The following is a 26709-nucleotide window of genomic DNA, read 5'->3' as shown; positions in this document are numbered from 1 at the left end:
GATGAAGAGAGTGGAGAAAGAGACTTGAAAAGCATTTACTGTGACAGAAAAGCTGTATTGGACTAGTAATGCTGTTCCTCCTCTATGCGTCTTTCATTAATGGATTTCCGATTAACTAAACTTTATTTTTTATTTTCTTGAGTCATCAATTTCGACACCACACCATGTGGTTTAATTTAGAATGAAATAAATAGATTGTACATGACCTCTACAGCTCAGAGAAAAGGACTTGGAATTAGAAAAGCAGAGATGCCTCTAGCAGAGACCCCCAGCTGTTCCATCCTCTAACAAGTATCTGTTCAGTGATTGGTATTGATCAATAACACCATCAACCCCCTTCAGAGCAAGCTTTGACAGAACTGAGATGGATATTCTGCGCCAAAAGAAAACATCTTCATCAAGTTCTTCATCTTCATCAGAACTTGTGTGGGGGCAGAGTGGGGGCAACATGTTAGCTTGGGAAGTTTTCAGTTAAACTAGCAACCTTCAGATTGAGGTGATGTTACATTCACATTATTTTCACTTTGCAGAAAGAAAACCCAATGACGTTTGGCTGCTGTCTGGAGGTTGGAGGGGTCGCTGTGGAATAACCCCAGAACTGCTTTCAAGAGGCAGATAAATATTTTTCTCACTTATTAAATGTCTAGCACGATGAAGTTTTTTTTTTTTTTTTTTAGCAAAATAATGACACAAGCTTGCATTGGCACTAAGAGCTTGGATGAAAAACTGTATCCATGATGGGAAACCTGTCACAGTTTATGTTTTGATGATCTTGTTTCAGGTCTTTTGTCATGTTTTCAAGTTTCTGGTCATGTTTTTCCCCCTGTCACTTAATCTCACTCATGTCACCTGTTTCATTTTCATCAGCAGCACTCACTCATTAATCACCCTCCTCAGTATTTAGTTTTCTGGTTCACTCATGTTCATTGCGGAATCCTCACCTACCCTTCATGCCACAGCCACTGAATGTCAAGTCAGGTTTTGCCTCACAGCCTTGTTAACCACAGTACCATAGTCTTGTTTAATCATAGTCTTGTTTTTGCTTCTATGCCATAGTCTTGTTTTGTTTTGTCTCTTCATAGTTAAGAATTTTTGATTATCTTGCTCAGCTGCGCCTTTTGTTCTTGCTCCTCGTTTTTTGTTAATAAATCACGTTATTTTTGAAAGAACTGCATCTGGGTCCTACCTTCACCACGACAAAACCTCTCAGAAAGCCCTGCCCTGCTGTCCATGAAGCCTATAAATAAAGTGATGAACCCTGCAGAATGCAGTGCAATTCAAACTGTGCACGAAACACTTTTTAATCATGTTTTCAGTAATTTAGTAATTTTTTCAGTTGCTATGGCAAAATTGTATTTTTTTATTTATTTTAAGACTTAATTTCACTTCATTTTTAGATTTCCCATGGTTTTCTACTATTTTTACTTGCTGTTTGCTTATGTTTTTGAGACATTTGGTTAAATTTATGAAAAGATTGTGGTTTGGATTTACATAAGCTCTTTGAAAAATATCCCCACGTTTTATAACATTTTTATAATTTTTAGAAATTTATTGGGTTACAGCCCAAAAAGAAACATCTCTCACAACTAAACGGCATGCTGACCGACACACACTGAAAGATTTTTGATTGGAAACTGGCCTGTATGTGTTGCTCTTTCTTCAAAAACAACTGCAGAACTATTTAGGTCATTTTGCGCAGATTTAATTCCATAATGAAAGCTATAACATAATTAAACATTCTCATTTTATTGTTGAAGAAGCTAACCAACAGTATAAAACATTATGTTAACCATTCAGTGATTTGAAACAACTTCAAAATCAACATGTTTTACTGTCCATGCCTGTTTTATTTTGAAATGTTTTTCCCAGTTAGTTTTGGTTTCTGACATTTCTTTTCCCCCTTGTGTACAGTTGATTACTCCACCCCATGACTTTCTTTGCTGGGGCCTGTACTATGAAGCAGGCCCAAAATATTCAGAGTATCGTTATGGGATCTTGCTTAACTAACCCTAACAATGGAGATTTCGCTGAGTGGTACTACGACGCTGGTCAAACTCTGAATATCTGCGTATTTGTGTAAAACGGGTGGAGCTGGCATCAGCTGACCAATCTCAATCTGTGATCAGACAGAAAAGTGAGTCAACAGAAAACGAAGAAAAAAAGAAGGGCTTTCAGTTGTCTAATGATTTTAATTAACGTTTAATTAATACACTTAGTAAGATGTTTGTGGACGTTAGTATGAATGTGCAGATATCAATTGATGCAATTTTGCAAATTTGATTCACTGCACACTCATGGTAAAAAGGTATGGAAATCTTTAATATTTTAATGATGATTTTAATTAATAAAGTCATGAATGTTAGTTCCAAATCTTTAAAAGGAACAAGCTCTAGAGTAATCAATCGCTGTTTTAGGCTGCATAAACATGCATTTTGGCAGATACATTTCCAATAAAGATGCTTCTACATTAAAGTCTGAGCCAGTTCGGTCTTTGACTCCAGTCAGAGTTGGACAGAGACTCTCACTGATGTCTGTGTTTTTTGTTTTTTTTATTTAAAATTTTCTAAAAGGAGTGATTGATCAGGAGGTGGTGTTGATCTCTTACTTCAGAACCTAAACTGCTCCATGACAGGTCTCCAGTGCAACTTCTCAGGGTGGTACAACCTGGTAAGAAGCAAACAAGCTTTATAACCCTGAAAATCCTGAGCTGAAACTGAAGTTGCCTCTCTATGCCACTAATCCTCCTTTGTAGTACAGGCCCAAGGATTGTCTTCATACTATTATGTCGATTTTACACATTCAATTCAATTCAATTCAATTTTATTTATATAGCGCCAGATTACAACAATTGTCATCTCAAGGCACTTAAGTAATATAGTCCAATTCAAGCCAATTGGAATTCAATTAATTGTAATCATAATCCAATTAATTCATATAGAGCCAATTAAAAAATTAATATCCTAGCTAAGGAAACCAACAGATTGCACCGAAACTTGTCTTCAGTCCAATCTCCCGTCCTGAGTGTGTCTGAGGCGACTGTGGAAAGGAACGACTCCCTTTTAACAGGAAGAAACCTCTGGCAGAACCAGACTCAGGAAGGGTGGCCATCCGCCTCGACCAGCTGGGGTTTGAGAAGACAGAAAAGAGGGAAAAGAGGGGGGAAAAACACCATAACGCCATTCAAAGGATATCTGTTGGAACAGGGAAACACAAGTTAATAACCACAATAATGTCACATGTACATAAAATCAATTGTGAAATTAAACAGGGGGAAAAAGAGAGCAAAGTGAGGAAAGGTGTGACAGATGAGGTCCCCCAGCAGTCTAAGCCTATAGCAGCTTAACTATAGGATGTTTCAGGATTACCTGAGCCATCCCTAACTATAAGCTTTATCAAAAAGGAAAGTTTTAAGCCTAATCTTAAAAGTGGAAAGGGTGTCTGCTTCCCGGACATTTACTGGCAGCTTATTCCACAAGAGAGGGGCCTGATAACTGAAGGCTCTACCTCCCATTCTACTTTTAGAAACTCTGGGAACAACAAGTAAACCTGCAGTTTGGGAGCGAAGTGCTCTGTTAGGAAAATATTTTACAATGAGATCTTTAAGATATGATGGAGCTCGGTCATTAAGAGCTTTATATGTGAGGAGAAGAATCTTAAATTCTATTCTGAATTTAACAGGGAGCCAATGAAGAGAAGCTAAAACTGGAGAAACATGATCTCTCCTGTTAGTTCTCATCAGAACTCTGGCTGCAGCATTTTGGATCAGCTGGAGGCTTTTCAGAAAATATGTGGGACAGACCAATAATAAAGTAGTAGTCCAATCTTGAAGTAACAAATGCATGAACTAGTTTCTCTGCATCACTCTGAGACAGGATGTTCCTGATTTTAGCAATATTACGAAGGTGAAAGAAGGCAGTCCTTTATTCTCCAGTTTTACATGTGCATCAAATGATAAATTCTGGTAAAAAAAATAACTGTAGAACTCACTGTAGAACTAGAAGCCAAGGAAATACCATCTAGAGTAACTTTATAACTAGACAATTTCTCCCTGAAGCGCTCAGGTCCAAAGAGAACAACTTCAGTTTTGTCTGAATTTAAAAGCAGACAGTTCTGAGTCATCCAGGTCTTTATGTCTTTAAGACAGGCTTGTAGTCTGACCAACCTATTGGTTTCATCTGGTTTCATAGATAAGTACAGCTGAGTATCATCAGCATAACAATGGAAATTTATGCCATGCTGTCTGATAATGTTACCTAATGGAAGCATGTATAAAGTAAAAAGAATCGGTCCAAGCACAGAACCCTGAGGAACTCCATGACTTACTCCAACGTGTGAGGAAGATTCTTCATTTACAAGAACAAACTGGAATCTATCAGATAAATATGACTTAAACCAGCCTAATGCAGTTCCTTTAATCCGAATAACATGTTCAAGTCTCTGTAACAGAATGCTGTGATCGATCGTATCAAATGCAGCACTGAGATCCAACAGGACAAGCACAGAAACAAGTCCGCTATCAGAGGCTAAGAGGAGATCATTGGTAACTTTCACCAGTGCTGTTTCTGTGCTATGATGCACTCTGAATCCTGACTGAAACTCAACAGATTATTTCTATGTAAATGATCACAAAGTTGAGCTGCAACTATTTTATCAAGAACTTCAGACAAAAAAGGAAGATTGTATATAGGTCGATAATTAGCCAACACTTCTGAATCAAGAGTAGGTTTTTTAAGTAAAGGTTTAATTACAGCAACCTTAAAAGTCTGAGGTACACATCCTATCAACAAAGATCGATTGATCAAATCCAATATGGAAGTGTCAATTAAGGGGAAAACCTCCTTGAACAGTCTGGTTGGGATTGGGTCTAACATACAAGTTGATGGTTTAGAAGAGACTATTGCTGTTGTTAGCTCAGAAAGATCAACTGGGCAGAAGCTGTCTAAATACAATTCAGGTTCGAAAGATACTTCTAAAGCTGCTCTACTTGATGATACATCAGTGATAATAGTGGGAAGGATTCCATTAATCTTCTCTCTGATAGAAACAATTTTATTGATGAAGAATCTCATGAAATCATCACTTCTGAGAGTTAAAGGAATACATGGCTCAACACTCTTTATCAGCCTGGCAACAGTGCTGAAAAGAAACCTGGGATTATTCTTATTCTCTTCTATCAATAATGAATAATAAGCAGTTCTAGCTTTACGAAGTGCTTTCTTATACGTTATTAAACTATCTTTCCAGACTAATTGAGACTCTTCTAAATTAGAGGAACGCCACTGTCTCTTCAGCTTTCTTGCAGTCTGCTTTAATGCACGCAGCTGTGAATTATACCAAGGAGCCAACCTCTTCTGACTGATTACCTTCCTTTTCAGAGGGGCAACATTGTCCAGTGTTGTACGTATTGAAGCTATAGTGCTGTCAACAAGAAAGTCAAGTTCTACTGGAGTAAAATTTAGGTAGCCGTCCTCTGTCATATCTGTACATGGCAGTGAAGAAAAGGATGATGAAATCAACTCTTTAAATCTGGTTACAGCATTCCCTGACAGACACCCTCTATATGTAAAATTCTTCTCAGAAGCCGTATAGTCAAGTAATGTAAATTCAAAAGTTATTAAAAAATGGTCAGACAAGACAGGGTTATGAGGGAACACTGTTAACTGTTCACTCTCAATGCCATAAGTCAGCACAAGGTCAAGGGTATGATTAAGGCAGTGAGTAGGTTTGTGAACACTTTGAGCAAATCCAATAGAGTCTAATATAGAATTAAAGTTAATATTTAGGCTGTCATTTTCAACATCTACATGATTATTTGAATATTTACATGAATATGCAGAACATCACTCCTTATTCCTTGTGATACCTGAGCGCGTTTTTGTTTTTCTGGTTTCCTTCAGTAGTTTCGGGGCTTATTGTTCTTTTTACCCTGCTCCTTGCCTGATTTGTTCTTTTATTTGCTTTACTACCTCCTTGAGCTCAACCCCATCCTCACAATTTAACAAACTTTGAATATTGTAACCTGTCTGGTTTCCAGGGGCGTCCTTACTAAGAAAACCATCAAATCAAAAATACAAAGAAATGAATCATTTGCTTGAGTGAAATTATACTCTTGTTGTCGTTGTTATACTGTAAAAACAAGCATCTGTGAAATGTTGGCCACTTAAAACCTCAAAACACAGAGGAATGGAGAGACAGGAAAGTTCAGGTTTTATGAAGAGGATATACGATGGAGCAATTATGACATAAATTCTCACTGGTATCATTAACTGGCCAGTAGCAGTTGTATTCTGCAGTTTTTGTTTTAACAACTTTGGCCATTTCTACACACAACTTGCGATGAGACTGTACCTGAAAAAGAGATCGGTGGCCAGCTGTCCATGATCCAAATGCAGACAAGGAAATATTGAGAATAAAACTGTCAAAGTATTTTTCTGTCAGTTTGATGTGTGGTCTGCGCTCTCAGGCCGTTCATTTTACGTTCACTTTTACCATAATAATGTTCTCCAAGGGCTATTAAGTAATATCAATATAAAAAACCTTGAGGAGGAACGGGGCGGAGTGAAGTTGAGTGGGTCACCGCAAGTCACTAAAATGATCCACTTGAAAAGAGGTGTAGATTGATGGATGAAAAAGTGGCTTCAGTACAGTCTGTGTTAATTTGACCAGACATGTGACAGACATCAGGACATCAGCTTCTTAAAAAGAGCCTACCGAGTCTTTTTTAAAGGTGAATATTGTGCCTGCATAATTTTAAGACTATGAACATACGTATCAACTGCGATCCCTTTCAACATATTTGCAGGTGAGAAGTAAGAAATTGAACACAGTATGTGGTCATGGTTTCAGATGTTAAAGCATGAAATATATTCAAAGAAAATATGAATAATATTCAAAGTAAAAAAAAAACATGAAACTGAGCAGAATACTTAAATATGCTTAAAAATACATGCCCTGCTGTAATTCAGTTGTGGCTCATAACATATCCTACTGACATAATGATTCCAATGAAAGTTTGTCCAGCTGGCATGTGAGGTCAGTTCAGTAGGGAGAAGCTCTACACCAACATACACATGGAGAAGTCTCACATGCATGCTGCAGCAGTTACTCTGCATTGCCTCATGGCCCCTTTGGAACACCTCATGTTTAAAACACACAATCTCAACCCCGAGGCATATCACTTATTGATCATTTATTTAAATCTTGAGATTTTTTTCTTTAATAAAAAGCACTGTTTTTTCATATATGTGTCACATAGCTCATCTTTTTCACCACCAAACTTTTACTTTTTCATTTGTATATCGAAACATTTCACAGTCTGAGTGGAGCTGATGCAAGGGCAGCAAAAGTGAAAGTTTCCTTTACTTATTGCTTTTATTCTGCTTTGAAGAAATAAATCTACAGAGAGCACACCTTTACTTAACTCTTTTATAGTTTCATATGATGTTTGAAAAAAATACAAGAATATAACTTCTATTCTAATCAGTAAGTAAACCAGAAGAGACATGGTGAATAAAATCCACCCAATGAAAAAAATAAAAACTATAAAAATCATGTTTGTTTAGTTGTCTTTATTGTGACTTATTTATCAATAAGTCACATCATAAAATAATTTTGGGATGACAAGCAAATAACCATTTTTATTTGTTTAACTCAAGGTTTACGACCCACAATAATGTCCATTCAAGAAAGAATTTGCCTGGCAGTATACTGCAAGAATGAAACCAGCCACTGTTTCAACTTAGCATTGCGCTATGTGTCATAATCTCATGTATTTAGTACTTTTAAAGTAGAATGTCATCGATTGTGTGTCTGTGGTGCTGCAAATTTGAAAGTGTTCCACCAGCACTTAGCCTAACCTAATTTTTGTTCTTACAGGGTTGTTAAAACCACTATCATTACACTTAAACAGTGCAACAACAGCTGCAGCACCAACACTACATGCTGCACACAGAGAAAAATCCAGATACTTTTTCCTGCTCACACAAGTGGAAGCACAGTATGTCTTGCTCAGCATTTGTTTTACAGTGACCATACAGAAATCTATATCCACCCACACTGAGACACACAAACACTGTACTGTCTGTGCTTACTCATATGCTGACTGTTCAGTGATGTATGTGAGGTCACTGAACCAAACATTTTCTCTCTGTGGGCTGCCCAGGTCTGCTTGGTCAGCACACAACTGCTCTCCCTTATCGAAACGAGAATACCTACAGGACTGCATCGGAAAGTCATGATGCGCTTTTGTATTTGTTCACTACACTTTCAAACCATATAGTTACTCAGAATGGCGTTACTTTGTCTGCCAGTTCTACTATGAGGAACCCTGGAGTAATTTTCAGCCAGGAATTTGTCCTAATATGTGTATTAAACAAGTATATAGAGTGGCTTTCTTTCCTTTGCACATAACCAAAATCAGGAATATCCTTTCTCAAATTGATAATGAGAGGTTCATGCAATTATCTCATCTAGGCAGGTGACTGCATTGAACTACAATGCCATTTGAGCTGGTTCAAATAATTTCCTGAAAATCTTTCAGCCGTTTCAAAACACTGCAGCTGGGGCACTGACCAGTGCCAAAGTACACAATCCTCCTTATCACATCCTTATCACATATACATCTCTAAATGGAATTGCTTCATCTTATGTTAAAGATAATCTAGTTTCCTATAACCCCACAAAAACTCTTTGCTCTGCAAGTACAGGCTTACATGGGGTTCTCAGAATTTCCAGGTCCAATATGGGAAGCAGCACATTCAGTTTTCAGGCTCCTCTCCTGTGGATCCAGCTGCCAGTGAGGGTACAAAACGCCAACAACCCTTTTAAGACTAAGTTCAAACTTATCTTTTCGAAAGAGCTTTTGTTTAACTCACTGATCCTTTCTGCACTACTTGTTATTAATTTACTTTCTTTTTTTGACCTTGTACAAGCAGAAAAATGGCAAAATACACATGAACACAAACTGTTTAGACATTTAAGAACTAATGATGATAAAGTAACTGCAAACATGTTGAAATGATAAAAAAGGAATGTAGATTAAGAAAATCCAATCGTTGAACATTTCAACTGTCATTTTATCTTCAGTGCCTGATGTTATCTGGATTCAAATTAAAAACTTTTGAAAGCCCTTACACAGCAAAAACATACTATAAATAAAGTAAGATCTTGGGGTATTAAAAAGATATTTATGTGTTCTTTTTATTTTCCATGATGGATTTTTACATGTCACAGCGACATTTACCAGATACCCTATTTATAGGTTCTGTGTGGACATACATGGACATATGTGCAACTAATAGACCAAGCAGCTAGTTGGACAATTGGAAAACTACAGTGGAACTGGCAAAAAACTGACTGATGACAGAACTGAGAACAATAAGGAAACAACTAAATACAACACAGTTAAACAAACATACTAAAAAATCAAACAGGAAGCAGAGCAAATAGTAGTAATTGTAAGTCCTTCACAAACAAGAGTGTCAAAATGTTTATTTTTCTGGCACAAGTGGCATTTTTTTTTGAGCGTAGCAAGACAAGAAGAAACAGGGAGAAGGTGGGTGACATGCAGGCCACAGGCTGGAACTCAAACCGGGGCCATCTTCAATAAGCACTTACACAGAGCCTTGACCAAAGCTTTTTGTAACGTCAAATAAGCTTTGAAGAACTTTGTATTGATTTAATATATTGGTCAACAAATTAAATGACCCTCTACACCCCCACCAGTCATTAGTGACAGTGAGAATGAACAAGGCACACCCTAAACCACTTTAACTGGTTACACCTCCGACGGTCATGGGAGGCGGCATTCATACCTGGTGAGACTAGACTTTAGATAGAACTTATCTGAGATACTGTAGGTGTAACATGTCATTGTGCCTTGAGATGCCATGTGTTGTGATTTGGCTCTATAAAAATAAAACTGAATTTAATTAAATTGAATAGGGACTTTTCATAACAAGGTTAGGATTGCAGAGATATGACATTTTTACAGTACAATAACCATTTCAGAAATTATACATATTAGCATGGCATATGCCAATATGCAATTATTGTTATTAGAAACAGTCACAATGACCCTTGTCTCTGTGTGGCCCTGTGATGGGCCGGCGACCTGTCCAGGGTGTACCCTGCCTCTCACCCAATGACAGCTGGGATAGGCTCCAGCCCCCCCTCCAATCCTGAGTTGTATTACGCGGGTATAGAAAATGGATGGATGGACAATGGCACTTAAAGGAAAAACAACAGAGGCTTTTTGTTTGTTTGATTGTTTTGGAAGAAAGTCACATAAATGGAACTTGGAGTTTTTTTTATTTTGGCTCAAGATGATGTGTGCAACACAAGAAGGAAAGAATCTTTACCAAATGTTTTAAATAAGCAAATACACACCAATATTGTCAATTTTAAGTATGAAACTGATATATTGCTGGAACCCTACATTAGATATATGTAAATACATGCAGGTCCACATAGCTATAGATGTCAAAGGCAAAGGAAAAGGTTTATTGATTTATGTTAAATAGAGTTAAGAATATTTCGGGCTGAATGTGAACATGTGGGTGGTACTTTGCAACTTTGCTTTGCCTAATAGCTGTGCACTGCTGTGTACCTACAGCACAGAAACTTTCTCTGTCCTCCCACCGAGGTTGCTACATACTAGGTTAAAGATTTCATTTACGTGACAAAAAGCTATGACTCTATGCCCTTGTGGCACACCTCCATTAAGTTTATGGTTGTCTGAGCAATTATTCCCAAGTGGTTTCACTTTGATTAGACCGCCCGGTGTATATAATATTTTAAACATAAGCATCATCCTAAAATACTAATCATTATGCAGAAACTGTGGGAGAGAAGTCATGCTTCTTCACTGAAGCACTTTGACGAGAAAGATCTAGAAAGGGATTGTGGTTTGATGAGTTTTACCTGTAGGGGAAAGGTTTCACCAAGGGCAATGGCTTCCAAGTCCAATTATAGTATCTACTGTTTCTTGTACTGACACTGCAGTGCCAGTGGGTATGCAGAGGGGCTTAAGACTGCCACTTTATTTTTCATGTACTGTGGAGAGTGATGAAACCTCATCCTAACCTTACTACTGCAGTAATCAATTTTTCTTGACACAAATGAATATGTGTGTTCAAATAGCTGCCCACAGAAAACCAAGACCTTGCTCTGCAGATTTGAGCTTTTCAGACCCATCCATCCATCCATCCATCCATCCATCCATCCATCCATCCATCCATTTTCTGTACCGGCTTAATCTGTCGGTCGGGTCGCTGAGGTGTGGAGCCTATCCCAGCGGCCCCTTTTCAGACCCTTCCAATTTATTATTTTGGGTCATACTGATCACTTTCATTGCAAAGTAGACTAATCAAGAATTAAAAACCTCATTCTATAGATACATGACAAGAGCAAACTGAATGTCTATTAGAAACACAACTGCAAAAGACAAACAGGGATCTGCATTTATCGTATCTTGCTATCACTTTCTTGAGTGATGCAAGGCTATATAGTATAGAGCTAAATCTGTGAGTATAACAAAACACTCATTCATACCATGAGGAAAAATGTTTACAGCATGTTTTGCTCTTACACAAAAGTGCATAGTTGTGGTCGACTTATGCTAGCTTTACCTGGTAGAGTTTGTGCTTGTATTTATCTTAATTAATTTTTTTAAAGGAGTTTCATAAAGAAAGTTTTAACGGCTGTGGTATTTGGCTTTGCAGGTTCCTCTGATTTGGACACCATTGGTTTCTAAGCTCACAAACTTTAGGGTGTATCTACCTGCATAAACATATGACCCTGGGCACATTTTGGGGAGGAGTCTCAGACAGTCTTATATCAAGATAATAGTCATATCTTTTTTCAATTTCTTGGAATTTGAATATGAATATGAATATTTGAAAATTTGTAGTATTTCTACCATTCCTAAATGCTAATGGTTCTTCATGTAGTCTAAGAAATAAACAGGCAGCTTTTAGACAACCTGCCAATAACAACTTTATTTAATGTCTTCACATTTTGTGTCTGTCAGTTTTTTTAAGACTCTTACAAAAGACAATACAGATGCAAAAGCTTTTAAAAACCTATTTCTTGCAACAAAGTGTCCTCAGTATTCATTCAGTTAGAGGAAGATTCTGTTAAATTGCTGAAATCTGTGTTTACTCAACGCCCTTTACTTGACCTTGTTATATTATACAGATCAAAGTCTTTTTACATACACCATCACAGATTATAATTTTGCTACATATTAAAAGACATCAAAGTACTACTGCTTTCAGTGTAATAAAATCTTGTTGTCTTTTTTTTTCATCTTGTATGTGCAGCCACATCCAAATGAGGGAAGCATCCATCCAGCTATGATGCATCAACACCAGGGTTAATTCTCCTCTCAGCATGAAATCTTTCTACAGCTCAACAGACTGACCTACTCTTCAATTAGTAAGCTGACCCGGTGTGAGGAGGTCCTTTTGTATGTGTAGGAAGATGTCCCTTCTATTAGTGCTGTAGCTCCTGATGTAGATCAATGAAAGTAAAAGGTCAGTGGGTGCTGCCAAAAGGCTCTGTTCATCAGTTGAATCCATTCTCACCTTTCTACAGTGAGATTATACAGGTCTGATTGTTAATGAGGATTTCCACTGAGGCCAATTAGCACGCAAAAATCTTTTTTCAATGTGAGAACTCAAACGTGCCGATTAAACTCTCCAGAAAAGGTCATCCAGCATTGTGCTTTGCATTATTGAAAATTCATGGGGGACAGTTGATGGTTTCTTGAACATCTATCCAGTCTATTCTCTTAGACTGATCTATCAAATTGACAAAAAACACAAATATCACTAATTGTTATTATCGCATTTCTCAGCATTTCTAACAATCCCCATCGCCAACAACCATGGCATCACAAGAAATGGGAAGGTGGTATTAAACGATAGGAGGCATGAGTAAAGGTGAAAATAATGTTGGGTGATGTGGAGCATTATGGCAGGAAGGGGCAAGCGAGACTCATTATCAAGTGGCACCTCCTCGGGCTGTATTTGAACGTGTTGACAACAGTGCAGACTGGGAAGGTTGAGAGGAGAGAAAAGAACTGTTAAAATTAGAAGGTGGTTTAAACAGCTAAATCACAAGTACAAGCAGCAAAAAGACGAGATAGGACGGAACTCGCATTCAGTTTTTTTCACAAATTACAAAGCTTTTTTATTTGGTTTAATAATTATTATTGGGAACCCCTTATTAGAATAATGATGGCTTAGGTTATATGGATGTGACATTAAAAAGTCTTAATATGGCTTTGTTTTTAAAGCCTTAGAGAAAAAAAAATCTAATTACAAAAAAACTATGCAATTTATGAGTCACAAACAGGGCTTTATTACAAGAAAATGTTACTTTATCTTGAAGAAGAAGAATAAATATCAATGTATAGTGTGAAAAAGTATAATGGATAAGCAAATTCTGCAGTGATGTGTAAATTAATGTTTGTCCGACCACACAAACACATAATCTGACATCTCAGCAAATGTCATATTTGCCAATTACCAGGGGCTATCAACACACTACAGAGGGAAGCTGAAATGAAGCAAAGCTGGGGTAGGCAAGTACAAACAAGCTTTAAAATCATCTTTGCAGCAAGAGGGAACAAAGAGAATGACACTGGCAGCACCTCTGAGGGCAAAATATGATAGATTAAATACAAAAGAGAATGGAAGGAAGGAGAGATGACAATGAATTAGAAAGGACTGGAGGTGAAAAAGACATGAAAAAGCTAAAAAAAAAAAAAAGTAAGGCAGAAGAGAAAGTGTCAAAGGTTTTGTTCTGGACCAGAAATCAAAACAATGGAATTTGATTGCCCTTTGTCAGATTAAATCATGCTTTCTTCATTTGAGTAGATCCATATAGATGGACTGCATTAAGTTCCCTTTTTTACTGCTCTTATACCAAAAAAGGTTACAATGAATACATCAGCAGCTGGAACACATGCACCGCTAATTACTCTAATTGTTAGATTACAATATTAATAACATATGCTGTGTGATTTAAAATACCTTCATGTCCAAACATATGTAGGTTTTATCAATTGAGACAAGACACAACAATGTTGTTTTTGTAATGTCAGTCCATCAGTGTGTCTCCTGCTGTTCGTATTCCTCCTGATATAAATTATAAAAAGGCATGCCAGGAGTTCTGAGGTCATTGGCAGGATTGTTTTTGTATTTTTATTGTTGCTGGTGATTTTTAAAGAAGAACAAAAAAAGTGCTGTGCTTAAATTCCATCTGCATGTTGACAATCCCACCAGAGGAAGACGAATTCAGGAAATTTCTGGAAGCTTCAGAGCCCTCTCACATCCTCATTTTGGTGCATCAGGACACATTGCTGTGCTTCTCCTAACTTTCTTTCAGCTGATAGATGCTATCATTTACAGTAGTTTTTAGTCTTAGTTTATTCTTTGTGACACGATTGCTCTTTCATATCACACAGAGAGACAAGGTTTCCATTTTTGTTACACAATCTTTGTGATGTATGAATATGAATAAATTCAATCTATCGTCTTGAACTGATATCTCTAATTCAACCAAAAATACTAATGTGACACGAATGTTTCAATCTTCAGTTATTGATTGGTGACCAAACACCCCCAAGAAAAAAAAACATGTCCAACTCATGGATGGATTCATAAACAACTTTGAGAAATATTAAGCTTGCATACCTCTGGCTTGGGGTGGGATGTCAGGTGTGGTGTTTTCCAAGATCCTGTCAAGGTTTTTTTCATAATGGTGTCGAGAAGGACATAAGTGCTGAATGAGAGAGCAACCTGGATACAACAGCTTATTTTGCCAGTCGGGGTGCAGCAGCATGTCCTTTGCCTGTCCAAAATTTTGCTTCCATTCTCCTGAATTTATTTCTTTGAAAGTGAATCAGCTTGGGGTTCAGCAAGCTCATCATCACAGCTGAGGTATTCAGTGTATTTCAGGCTGAAAATATAGAGGTTCAGCAGTCATAATTCCTTTGATAAATGCAATATACAAACATCATAGGTAAAATGATACATCATTTCTTTCCAAACACTGAGTAAATCGGTGCATAAATCAGCGTGTAAACGCCGACACAGTGCAACAGAACTGTCTCATCTACAGTGGGGTTTTTTGTTTGTTTGTTTTTTGTGGCTCCATATATGGAATTTGCTCATTCAGGCCATCTGCACTGCATGCTATTTGATTCAGGACCCTGCATAAGCTTGCTGGTCTTATTGTCAAGAGTGAACATGTCTGTGAGGTATACAGTTTTAATAGAAAACACATCAGTCAGCAGTTTGTACAGTAGATGCACTCATTCAAGAATTCTCTTATTTCTTGGAAGTACAGAAAAACAAACAAGGATATTTCCAAAGACAAAAATCATGTATGATATTGAGAACAATAAATGTATAAACCTTTGAAAGTTCAATCACAACTGTGTCTTATCAATAGGTGACAGAGGATATAAACAAAACTGGAAGGAATTTATCTGAAAATGTCACAGATTATTGCTTTTGCAGGGCTGGTTGCTCAAATCATAAAACAATGAAGTTGCCAAAGTGTGCATGTGTGTGAGTGTGCATGAGCCAACAAGTGACAGATTATTGCACAAAGCCAATTATATGCTGGCATCAACAAAATACAGTTTCCGCTGCACCATATAATCAGCCTCCAGTCCCCAGAGAAACAGCACAAACTCCTGACAGAGCTGAAATTCTGATGGGATATCAAGGTGGAACAACTACGACAACATCAAGACTAAGGTGATACTTGGATTTGAACCTCTTAGATTATAAACAAACTTTTTTTTTTCAAACTAGTTATTTGTCTTGAAGCATTTAAGACAATAACTAATCTGCCTGTTTCCCCAGTTGTCAAAACCCCTTTTCATTTGGTTTGAAAAGGATGTTCTGATCTGTTTGAAGACACTACTTTAATTACTTTAATTATTACTTTAATTATGCAATAAATAAACTGTTTTATATTTCTTTATAAATCAATCTATTATCTAGCTCTAAAATTGATTGGGACAGGACAGATATATGATATGATGCAATATGTTAATATCAAACTCACAATTTTTTTACCTTAGAAAAATTCTACATCAATTCAGTATTTCAATATCATCATCACCCACACAGACCCAAGGCTTTTTCTGACTCCTGTGTATGGGGTAAAAAAAAAAAAACACTTGTCCATCTATAAAAACATGCAGCATATCTGAAAATCTATTCAAATATGCACTTGACTTATTTAAAAAGCTTTGTAGCTTTCCAGCTTCACCCACTTAGCTAGTGGAAGCGTTAAAACTATTCAAACAATGAAGTGGGTGTTTAGCTTTGACACCAGGGCCTGTTATGAGTGCTGCAGAGAAAAAAAACTGCATTGGATCAATATCAATGTGAACAATGATGCTGGCTAAATAGTTATGTTGAAAAAAATAATGGTAAAAAAAAAAGAAAAACCTGAAGGGGTTTTAAGCTCATCTGAACAATCCAATAAACCAACTGGTATATATATGATTTTACCATTAAAAAGGATACATCTGCCAACACACAGAATATTCTTAAACTAATCTGGATATTTGGCACAGAGTAAATATCTATGCAAGAGCATTTCAGAAGCAGTAGTAGTGCAGTGCATTATGTGATTGAAACATAGAAACCCTTCAACTCAAGCCTTTAATGGCATAAAAAAAAATGGCGGTTGTCAAAGTACAAATTTGGTGGTCATATCCTAAAGCTACTATTTCATCATATAAACTGTTCTTTTAGCATATTTTCACAAGTTTGCCTTCTCAAATGTAAACATGCAGGGCTTAGTTTAGGGGATGATTAGGCTTTCAGTCCTGAGTGTGTGCAGCCAAGACTCACTACACAATGGGTAATAGTATCACAACAAAGGCTCAGAAACTGCAAGATGGCAAACTTTTATGCTGGTTACGTGATGCCACGTGATAGTGAACTATAAAACCTTCCTTTTAATTTTTTTCCCCAGGCATGTGTTTTAAATAGCTCAATCACGAGTGATAGTGAGGAAAAATAAATTAAATTAAATCAAAATGAAAGAGATATGCTCTTCACTGTGGACACGGAAAAGCAATATATTCTGGAGTGATACTGCATTGTCACATGAAGTTAAAAGTAATCCATACTGTGTTAGTGGGGAGTCCACCAGAGATGAATATTAACTTTCTGACTCACTGGCAAACATCATCAGTAGCATATTTTTCAACTGTACAAAATAAATACTTGACTTTCCGAGCCCTGTATGTCGTTTGAGTTCGTCTCACTGAAATAATAAGGCGTTATCTTGAGTACAAATTTAAAGAAGAGGAAAATTTAAAGCAAAATTGTTGTAAAAAGTTCACAGTCTGGAAAAATGTTGGTCTTAATCTCAAATTTTCAGTTGTTTTCCCCAATAAAAGTATCCAAAGATCAAATTTAAGAACAAATTTGAAGATTTTGTAAACCTTTTGGGTGCTTTGTCATCTTAACTAAGTAAAATCTCCTTTGCTTTCTGTTATCTAAAGACGAGCCTCTGCTTCTAACTGGTTAGTATTTGTGTTGGGTTGGAGTTTTGTTAAGCTAGATGGTAATATGGTCAAGTTTTGACTATAACGTTTGGGTTTGAGACAATCACAGGCAGAGCAGGGTCGGTCAGACAGCTTCTAGTTTCTCTCACCAAATGGAAAAATCTACCCAGATCTAATCTCAACACTGTGTTTAGCACATTAAAATGTATATCAACATCCAAAGAAATTCACTTGTATCTTAGCTGCAATATTCAAACTCAGGTGAGAGCACAAATATAATCAGATCGAGAAGGCATCAGCATATTGGTTTTTAAAATTTGATATCAACAAAATAGAATGAATGATATGTTTGAAAACAATCTTTATCCTTACCTGCTTTTAAAAGATTCCTGTGTGATTGAAAACGACTTTTAAAGGATCTGGAAGCCATTATTGAATTCAAGTTGGCACTGCTGTACAAAAAGTATTTGTAAGGTATTTTAAAATGCAGAACAAATTAGACTGAAGGTCATGTAGTCTTTTTTGACACTACTCGGTAAAACATCCGTCAAATCAGGCTCACATGTGTTGTGGGGCACAGCTGCAGAGGAAGTTTTTCTTAATTAATGTTCAGCCGTGGCCATTATCATCATCATTAAGAGCATGGGGAGCCAACTGCCAAAACCTGTCTATGATTTTGGCTCAGACTGCTGTAAGCATCAAGAAACCAGCAAATCACCTAGACTGAGCAAACAGGTAGGTCTGCATAGAGACAGATGGTGGAACATAAGCATGTTTCAGCTTTTGTGTCATCATGTATGTGTGATTGTGAATGCATGTTCCTTGTAGTTGTGTGTTTTTGTTGATGGACTGAGAGAAAGATGTGTTTAGCATGAGTCATCGAGACAAAGCATGAGCAGGTGAGTCGGAGCAGAGCAGAAATCTTGAACCTGTGAACTTTGGCTCCAGAAGCATCTCTGCCACCGGCAGGACGGCCAGAAGGACTGATGTATCCTTGAAATGGCTTTGACTTACTGGCTGAAATGTATGATACCTACACACACTCTCCTTGTGTCATCTTGCTCTCTATTACTATATATTTGCCCATGTCACCTCTTTTATCCTCGATTGTCTCCTTCTGTCCTTCCCTCTATTCATCTTTCTCCTGATCTCTCTGTTTCTCTCCATTAACAACAATCCGTTGAAGTTTCTGCACTTACTGACCTCTACAAACTTTTCACTAATCAGTCTTCTCAGTACACAAACACACAACCACACTCACACTCATACAGAAACATTCACTTGACTAATAACCTATTTCAAATGCAAACACATGATTATATCAAAGCCACAGAAACACATGACCCCTATATTCAGGATCACATTCAGCCCAACCAGTTGCACAAATCCTTACACATTAACACGTGCACATTAAAAATACACTTTTATATATGCATATATTTTTTTCTTCTAGGAAAGGGACCCTGTCCTCTTAGTTTATCACTTCAGTAACTTTAGGAGGTGGAGCAGAAGGGAAGAAAAGGTAAAATGCTAGGGTGTGCCCATTCAATGTAAACTCTGTTCAATATACTAAACATGCCTCACAAATATGAGCACCCAACTAAAAAGAGCACAGAAAAATGATAAGAGAGGAACTACGTGCCGTACTGAAGGCACTCGCATCCTTTTTTTTTTCTCCAAACTGGTCAAGTTGATCTGAAACCTGAGGTTAGCCGTAGGCAGATTAAACTACATCTCATGATGTCTGGACATAGCTTTTCCTATATCTGAGATGGTGATGGCTGACTCACCATCAGCTCTGATCATGTGGTATGTCACTATTCTCACAAGGAAAGAGAATATTGTTTAGCAGTGGAAAATGTTAACTGTCAGGTGGAAGAAAAAAGGATGAAGTACATTGCCATTTACCCCCACTATTTTTTTTGTTGGTTTCATTTAGGCTTTCCCATGTTTCAGGCTGGGTTTCAATTATCGTCGGATGTGGTCTGACTCTCCTTGGTTCTAAAAATAACTAATGCATGTCGAGTACAGGAATATGTTTTTGGCAGGCCTGATTCAGATTGACACAGATAGTGCCTGAGCAAGTGCAAATAAACTGATAAACAAATACCTTGAATATTATTGTTATAGAGGAAGGAAAAACGGATCTTGCATTTTCCCACTTCAAACAGATCTTTGGATCTTAATAGGGTGCAGTTCTTCACAGTAAGCCTCCATTGCTTGTGCAAGGCGTTAACTCCTTCTTATTCTCACAAACTTTCCATTTCATATTTCTTCATCCCAGTAACCTTAAAGGGTATTACTCTTTATATTCTTCCCCTTCTCAGCATCTGAGAACTCATCTGCACCCATGGGAGCCAGCACCACATTCCTATTGGAAGGCTTGTTCTCTTGGCATGGGGAAAGTTTTTTTCCGCACACGACAAGGCCATGGAATATGACACTGACACACAGAAGCAGATCCCTCAGATAGAGAATACAGAACAAGGTTTTAAAGGCTTAACTGTTCTGACAGGAAGGAACCGCTGGTCATCACAGCTACGGGAGAGATGTGACGAAAGGATGCCTTCTGTCACACCGCACTGTATGTAAATGACAGCCCACATCAGTCAGGCATGGAGTGTTAAAGAGATAGAGAATGGAAGGAGGAGTGAGACTATATAGAGGCAGAGGGAGAACACCGTCATACCGGTCAGTGCTCTTTAATGTCAATTAGAAAGCAGCACCATGACAGGAAACTCGCCATAAAGCCAGAGAGCTGTGACTGAGTGACTAATAGCAAGGACAGACTAATGATTTGCCTTCTTTCCTCTTTGCTCCATCTTGTCTTTCAGCTCTCTTATTTTCACTCCTGGCTCTTCCAATTCTTTCTCGCAATTTCTCAAGTTCTCATCATCACACATCGTTACTCTTGATTTCTCTCCTTTTGCTGCTCCTTAACCTCTTTGTGCAGTAAGGCCAAAAAATGTGAAGAAGATTGATGTAGATGTGGTCTTCGTGTGAGTCGTGATAATGGTCACCCCTCCTCTTGACCCTTTCACTTCACCTTTCAGGTCTACCGAGAAGAACCAAATGCCAACTATAATTTGCATTGGGCCCATTAGCTTCCCTCCAGTAACTCCAAGAAGGGGAGAAAGGCTCTGAATCACTTTACTGCACACAGACACTTGTTTCTGAGCCTAACAGCACCCATAGAAAGAACCTCAGCTTTCAGGTTGAGATGGCTGCAGTTGTAAATAATGTTACTGCCCTAATATGGAAAATAGCCATATCAAGAGAGGCACAAATGAATTAACAAAGTATAGCATTTCAGTGAATGTCGCCTTACTGTAGAAATGTTAAGGATCATTGTTTTTTTATGTTCACATATGAAAAAGCATATTTGGAGAAAACCTGACCTACCTTACAGTGGTAGATATGACCACTAATTACAGCCATTCTGCTTTGTCAACAAGGTAATTCCAATTTGTTCATTTAAAAACAGGGTGTTGTGCTAGAACAACAAATTCTGAGACTAAAACAATCTGAGCCAAACCCATTAAAGAAACCAACTTGTAGTCCTAGATCTCTTAGGAAAAACAGTATGGTCACCACTGGTATTACCACCAGCTTCCTGGGAGGTTTTTTTTCCCTTTTTCCCCAAGAGGATGTGGTTTATTCAATGAGGGAAACTGGAAATTCACTTGCTATGAATATGAACAGCCTGATACTAGAAAACACATTGCATTAATCTCTTTTTCTTTCAAAAATGGTTCTCTACTTCTCCCTCTCCCTTGCTTTGTTTCAGTTCCATGAGACAATAGCTTAGCAGTTCATTACTGGAGGGCCTATCCCTGATCTATTCCTGGATCTTTGTTTTTTCATCCTGGATGGTGGCTCTGACACTCACAAGCCCCCGGCCTTCCTCCTTCCGCCTAGTGTACTGTCTCAGGGAGCAGGGCTTGGTGTGAAACTCTTCATGCACTGTGAAGGGCTTTTTTGTTTTAATTAGTGGCTTCTATCTCCAACTTTGGCCAGGTTATAATACTAGCAGGATGTCTGATAACTCGCAAGGCATTTATGTTGATGGCTTGGATTTTGTTCTTCCCATTGAGGTGACTTTTCAGAACTCTGGACCTCTGTGGGTACTGGTTGTGGCTGACTTCCTTGCTGCCTCTTCATGGTTGCCATTTTCCTGTAGGACCCCAAGGTATTTGTAACTGCCCTAGTAATTCAATCCCTTCAGCTGTGATCATCTTGCCTTTTTCTAAAACCATTCGTCCGTATTTATGCAGTCTAAATAACATTCGCATGTCATTGCTGTATATCCAGATGAGGTGGAATTGATGTCAGAGAGTCAATCTCTTGTTCAATCATGCAATACAGCTTGAGGTCATATACATGTACTTGTACATATCGAAACTTCCAGTAGCTGACACAAAACAACAAAAACAATTAAGACACTGTAAGCATAACCTCCAGAACTATTGCAGGGAAATGGAAATAAACTATGCCAAAAAAGTCATCAACATGCAACATAAGTCAAAAAGAAGAACAAATTCTTCTGTCAATGGATAACCAGTTCTGACCAGTTAGAACATTTTTTTGGACCAATTCCAGATATCAATGTACACAAAGCTGGCCTGTCTGAACAGCTTTTCTCAGTGTTTCTCAGTCTATTGATTATTTCTGACCATCAACAGATGTTCCAGTCATGGCCTGGACCAACATACACGGTATCAATTACGTCTGTAGGTCCACAGATGTTGTTTGTTCAGTGTGAAGTGGAAGCATGATAGATAGAAAAATATCTAATATTAAACAAGTTGAATCTGCAAGCACATGTCTTTACAAGTGCCTGTTTGTATGTAAGCACCACTGTTTGGATCTATAGACTCAGCCTAGATCAGATCAAAGTCAAAGCTTTATCTTATAGAGGAAGGTGACTATTTGTAATAGATGTGTCAGATAACGGCACAGAGTCACAGTGTTTACATTAGAAAGCTCTTTGGTCACTTCAGAAGGCATGACAGCAAAATAAAGAGACACAATCTTGGGGAGATAATCAACAAGAGAGCCTAAAAGTGTATCAAAACCGTGTATCAAAAAAAGTGGAGATCTCAAAGCTGAGATCTATGAATTCTGAGAACTGTATTCCATCCTTTTCTTGAATGGTATCTATAACAGGAGGTCAGTGTGGAAGAAACCCAAATTAGATGACCCCCTACAGCCTGAATGCTACTGAAAGCAGGAAAAGATGACTGGTTTCTGTGAAAAGTGAGGAGAGTTTTGCCTGATGTTTAGGTGATAAGTGGATTATTATAGAGCATTCTCAGCAGATTTGTATTAGATGTATACTAAAGGGTATTTCAAAGGATAATTTACACTTCAAATTAAAAAGGGCACACATTAAAAAAAATCGATTGAAAAAATGTTATACAATTTAAGTAAAAGGAAAGTGCAAACATTATTTAGTTATTGCACATTACTGAAGATACTTATTTAAGCAGCTTCACAAAGCTTTCAACTGGGCAGCAATGTTGTGGAGTAATGTGGCATATTTAAGCAATGACCACAACAACATGCAGCTTTTGTGTTTTTTATCCTTAAAATAAGATTTTTAAAACTACAATTGTCTCAAGGTCGTATTTTCTTAAATATTGGGTGACAAACAGTGGTGGTCACTTACTATACTCCAGCTGGTTAGGTTGAATGGACAACTGATAGAGGGTCCTGGACCAATCTGTCACATAGCAACAACTACTACCAGCATTCAATCATTTTCACATCCAGTAAAATAATGTGCAGAGAAAGGAAGCCAGCAGTCCAGTATAAAGCGATTTGTGCAGGATTAAGCCTCCCACTCTGTTTCATCACAAGTCTAAACAAACTTTTATTGTTCTATCTATGTTTATGACATAATTACAAAAAGATTTATGCCACCACCATCCCCAAGCTCTACCTTGAGTGCAGAGTTTACACATAGTTGGCTGTCCTTGCAGAAGTGCCTCCTGCTGGCACACCTGGCACAGCAGGGGAAACAGATTAGGAAGGCATATGCAGCAGTTACTGGATGGCCTCCACTAATGTCTATCTTGGGATGGGCAGTAAAACAATGAAGTAATCTCGTCTACACACTCTAAAACTGCACACATACACAAACTCACATACAGTCTCATAAGCTGATCTAGAGGATGTTGGCACAGTATTTCAAATCTAAACTGACATCTACTTCCCTGTTCAAATAATAGAAGTTCTTGTGATCAACAGACAAGCCTTCGCCTAAGTTTGAGCAGTCTGGAAGGATAAAAGTGCCTTAAATTCTAGCAGGGCTTTTTTTCCCCTGCTTGGAAATGTGCCGAGATGAATTTTCTATTGTTTCGTGTGTGTTTTCATCATCATTAAAGAGATCAGATCCCACAAAGATTTTAAACATACAACCTGAATCTTGAAACAGATATTCATCATAAATTAATAAGCACTTGGCTAATTAGCATATGGATACAGATAGTACTGATTTAAACTATTTCTCAACGCTACAGCTATATTGAATGTCATTGGTAATATACACACAGAACTTATTTTTCTCGCATGCATTACACAACAATTACTGAGACATGGTGCCAGCAAGAGATGAGAGATGAAGACACAGAAGCATGTTCCAGAAAAATGGGTCACATAGACTGTCCCATTCAGTGTCATTACATAACAAAATGCTGAATTCATTGTCATGACCAAATAATTAACGTTTAGTATTTATAGGTTTATTTTAAGGGTTTTCTTGTTTTTGTTTGTTTGTTGATTCCTTTTTATTCCTTTTTGCTGGACCTCGTCTGCTGAAAAATGTTTCATGGAGATTGAGATCTCTTAACCAACTCAACACTGAAAATAAACAATATATTTTTTGAAAAAAGACTGCGCCACAGGGAAATGGTTTACTCAAAATAAAACATTAGTGTGTAGCTATACAACCAACTGCAACAGTTCCCAAAGTGTTTCCAAAGGGGATTTAAGCACAGAGCTTTGCTTTAGTACTGAGGGATACAGACAAATACAACTCTACAACTAAATTTTTTGTGGTAAATTCTAAATACATTAATCACGATTCTTTTTGCAGTTTGCTTAAAAAAGTTTGCTAGTATATGCAATAATAACCTGAATTTATATTTGGTACATCAAGGGTTTTGTCACACAAATTTCAGTAAATGTCTGTCCATCATCCTTTACAATTATTTTCTGCCTCTTTCAGCCAGATTGATGATCACTGTTTAGACTCTATTGGGGGAAATTACATCTTTAGTATCAAGGGATGAAAAAGATCAAATAAACCCCAGGTGTATGGCCCTCATCAATGTGCTCTATTGTGGCTAATTTACTCGGATGACAGTAATAGGACCCGAGGAACTCCTTCCAGCTGTGAAGGGATGGTGACATATACATGATAAAAATTTTGCCAAATTGACTTCAGACATGCCACATCACCACCATCTGAGCCTCTTAACTTCCATATGTGGCCCACAAATACTAATTACCTGCTCTCATCAAGAGTAATAGTCTTTTTCTTAAGCTGCCTTATAGGTCTGACCTTTTTCACCATATGGAATGTGTCAATTATTCATGATTTTGTGGGCTGTTATTTTTTCCTCTTCTTTTCTCCTCTATAGGAAAGAAAACTCCAGCACACCAAAGCCCCCCTCAATTTCATAGCAGCTGAGTCATACATCATATTTTGAGTGTATGGATTTCTAATATCTCGGTACAGCAGTCAAGATGATGTAACAGATATGGACTCTGAGCACATATCAAGTATATTCCTTGAAGATATTCAATATGGCTGCCATGAGACATTTGGGTGGATTATTAAAATAGATTACAGCATATATCTTGAATTATACAACTTTAAAAGTACAGCTGGGGTTACTTAGGGGTGCAGTGCCATTGTTCAGGACTATTAAAGAGAAAAGAAAGAGAAATAGAGTGTTCCACCTGGTTCAGTGAGATGCTCTCACAGTTATCATTTTGCGTTCCAAGTTGTACTGAAAATTGCCCCTACAATCATAGGACAATAGAGTCCCCAGACGGATAAAGTGGTTAGAAAAGAAATGATAAGAGCATTCAGGACTTCTGATTTGAAGCGTTAATTGTAGCAGGTAACAAGTCAGAATTTAAGAGGCCACAGTTTACAAGCAGGAAAATTCAAGATAAAGTCACAACGCCAAATTCAATAAGATGCAACACACAATACAAGACAAATTACTATTTTCATTAAGCTACCAGATTGTCAGAACTCATCACAAGCAATGTGGCTAAGCATCACGTTTTTCCCTTTAAACAGCAAGACACAAAAAGGAGAGATTCCAGCTACATTAACTGGACCTGAATTTTACACTGTCATGTCTACATTTGGCTATTGTCTGTTTGTTGTCACTGTGTTATAATGCACAAAGGAAATAAAAGCCTGACATGGCCTAATTTTCTTCAGACCTGGCTCCAGTTCAACATCAAAGACTAAACGCCAGGGCTGTGTTGCAAGCAAATGCACAAGATCTGTACACATATTCCAGCTTGGCAGTTGGGCCACACTGTGGAAGTCTTAAACAGTTTTTTGCAGGCTGAGCCCGGCCCAATCTCCTGGATACAAGTGAACATCAGACATTACTCTCTTCCCAGACTTGGCTGCATGTTTCTCAACATGTGGACAAGATGGATCTCCCCATGATAATGTTTGAATTGGTCAGCTGGGAACCATTTGCATTGGGAGGCTATCAGGAGCTAATGACCCCAACAACACAACTCCCAGGAAACATGAACATGAAGCCATTCTCCACAATAAAGTGGACAATGCACCCCAAAGGTTATATTCATCAGTATAATTATTGTACTGTGGAAAATAAATGACTTTGTTCATTACCATTATTTATTAGCCACCACACAGGCATCTCAAAATGCATTGCAGCGCCTGATCTGTAAACAAATTACATGAAAACAGTTTCACCTCTAATCTGCCAATATGTCAACTTTGCCACTCCTGAAGGCTGCAGGAAGCTGTTAAAGCTGTGGCTATGTCCCCGAAAACACACAAACTAGCACAAACTGGTTGAAGTGCACGTGATGGTGCATAAGTTCAAACTGCCCTAGGTGGACTTTGTTTTGTGGTCAAATGTTTGTGGCGTCATGGGAGAAAGGCT

Source organism: Leuresthes tenuis, unplaced genomic scaffold (genome assembly GCF_036924035.1).
Source record: "Leuresthes tenuis unplaced genomic scaffold, fLeuTen1.0.hap1 SCAF_21, whole genome shotgun sequence".
NCBI lineage: Eukaryota > Metazoa > Chordata > Actinopteri > Atheriniformes > Atherinopsidae > Leuresthes > Leuresthes tenuis.
Note: the sequence above shows the minus strand (reverse complement) of the source record.